The following is a 2,631-nucleotide window of genomic DNA, read 5'->3' as shown; positions in this document are numbered from 1 at the left end:
GCACCACCAGGGAAGCCCCACCATTGGTATTCTGGTAGGGATTACATTGAATTGGTAGATTGTTTTCAGTAGTATGGACATTTTAACAATTTTGGTTCTTCCAATCTATGAGTACAGCATCTATTTCCATTTATTTATTTATTTATTTACATTTTGAAAACATTCCAAAGCTTTATATTTTAACACCTCCTTAATTTTATATTTTTGATGACTCATTTTACATCTTTTTATTTTATGTATCCCTTGAATAATTATTGTATTTTTAATTAATTTTACTACTTATGACTTTTACTTTGCTACTTGTTTTATAAGAGATTGATTTACTATCTCTAGCATTTATTTATTTACCTTTTCTGGTGAGAGTTTTGCTTTCATATGTTTTCTTATTAATTAGTGCCTTTTCTTTTTAGCTTGGAGGAGTCCCTTTAACATTTCTTATAAGGCCAATTTAGTGGTGATGAACTCTTTTGGCTTTTGCTTATCTATAAAACCTTAATCTGTTCTTTAATTCAGAATGATAACCTTGTCAGGTAGAGAATTCTTGTTTGGCAGTCTTTTTCTTTCAGCACTTTGAATATGTCATGTCACTCCCTTCTGGCTTGTAAAGTTTCTGCTGAAAAATGTGCTGATAGCCTTATGGGTTGTCCCTAGTACATAATAAGTTGCTTGTTTTCTTGCTTCTTTCTTTTTACAATTCTCTCTTAATCATTAAATTTTACCATTTAAATAACAACATGTCTCAGTGTGTTGCTCTTTAGGTTTGTCTTATTTGGAACACTCTGGGCTTCCTGGAACTGAATATCTGTTTCCTTCCCCAGATTAGGAAAGTTTTCAGCCATTATTTCTTTAAATACAAATTAAAGAAATTTCTTTTTCTCTTCCTCTTCTCCTTTTGAAACCCCCATAATGCAAATGTTATTCCACTTGATGTTGTTCCAGGATCCCCTATGTTATCCTCATTTCTTTTTTTTTTTTTTTTTTTCCTTCAGTACGCGGGCCTCTCACTGTTGTGGCCTCTCCCGTTGCGGAGCACAGGCTCCGGACGCGCAGGCTCAGCGGCCATGGCTCACGGGCCCAGCCGCTCCGCGGCATGTGGGATCTTCCCGGACCGGGGCACGAACCCGTGTCCCCTGCATCGGCAGGCGGACTCTCAACCACTGCGCCACCAGGGAAGCCCTGTTATCCTCATTTCTTTAATTCTTTTTTTACATTGTGCTGCTCTGTCTGGGTGTTTTCCATTGCTTTGTCTTTCAGCTTGTTTTGTGCTTCTTTTTGTTTTTAGTTGATTAACAATGTTGTGTTAGTTTCAGGTGTACAGCAAAGTGATTCAGTTATACATATACATGTATCTTTCCTTTTCAAATTCTTTTCCCATTTAGGTTATTACAGAATATTGAGCAGAGTTCCCTGTGCTATACAGTAGGTCTTTGTTGGTTGCCTATTTTAAAAATAGCAGTGTGTACATGTCAGTCCCAGACACCCAATCTGCTTCTGTTTTATCCATTCTGCTGTTGAACCCTTCCAATGTATTTTTCATTTCAGTTATCACTTCTCTTCAGTTCTTTCTTATAGTTTCTCTTTGTTGTCTTCTTGCTACGTTCATCCCTTTCTTCTCCTGAGATCAGTGAGTGTCTTTATGAACATTATTTTGAACGCTTTGTCAAGTAGATTGCTTATCTCTGATTCATTAAAGTATTTTTCTGGGGATTTGCCTTGTTCTTTGATATGGACTATATTTCTCTGTCTCCTTGTTTTGTCTGTCTCTCTGTGTTTGTCTACATGTATTACGGAAAGCAGCTACCTCCATCAGTTTTTTTCCAGGGGGAGCAAAGGCAGCTGCCTTTATTGGGGGCCATGGGCTGGCTGGCTTCACTCAAAGGCCATGCACTTGATCTTGAAGTCACCATTGGCTGCCAGGTAGCTGATGGCCTCCAGGTTGAGGCAGTTGGGGAATTTGAATTTGTATCCACCAGGCAGCTGGATGGTTAGCTCTGCCTGGTCGAAGCAGATGCATACCTCCACAACACTTCCAGGCTGAAAGGGGAAGACAGACTCCTGCTGCTCAGCCTCCCAGGCCCCGCCATCCTTGCTGTTACACACGATGGTGTTGGTGTCCCCGTGCTCATTGAAGCAGGGGTTGAAGTGCAGGCACAGGTTGTTGCCATCTTTGCCCAGGTTCAGCACAAAGCTCTTGGCGTCCAGGGCCACCTTGCCCAACACTCTGAGGCACTCCCCAGGTTTGAGATTCAGGTTGCTGATGACAAGACCACAAGCCATGATTGAGGAGAGGAGGATGTTCCTGGGACTTTGGGACCAGTTGTCTGAAGACTCTACCGGAGAGCCTTGGTCTTGAAAGAGTGGTATTCTTTAGAAGCTGTTCTGTGTGGCCCAGAAGTGCAGTCTCCTCTGGCCACCGGACCCAGGCATTCTATGGCCATCCTTCATGTGGGCTGTAGGTGCCCACCAGCTGTGATAGGGCTGTGACTGCTGTATGGGGAGGAGAGGGTTGGAGTCACTTGCCCATCCTGGGTGTGGATTGATCTATGTGTGGCTGTGATAGGGCTGTGACTGCTGTATGAGGAAGAGAGGGTTGGAGTCACTTGCCCATCCTGGGTGTGGATTGATCTATGT

General features: G+C 42.3%; 1 pseudogene across 1 annotated transcript; it reads right to left on the bottom strand.

The window, feature by feature from the left end:
• Positions 1 to 1,869: 1,869 nt before the first annotated feature.
• On the bottom strand, positions 1,870 to 2,336 carry LOC114903104 (annotated as a pseudogene). Its single transcript, XR_003795633.1, has one exon. The product of XR_003795633.1 is annotated as a galectin-1 pseudogene (transcript).
• Positions 2,337 to 2,631: the final 295 nt, after the last annotated feature.

This window comes from Monodon monoceros, unplaced genomic scaffold, assembly GCF_005190385.1.
Source record: "Monodon monoceros isolate NGI ecotype Baffin Bay Population unplaced genomic scaffold, NGI_Narwhal_1 Super_Scaffold_20, whole genome shotgun sequence".
NCBI classification, from domain to species: domain Eukaryota; kingdom Metazoa; phylum Chordata; class Mammalia; order Artiodactyla; family Monodontidae; genus Monodon; species Monodon monoceros.
This window is presented reverse-complemented; position numbering and strand designations above follow the sequence as displayed.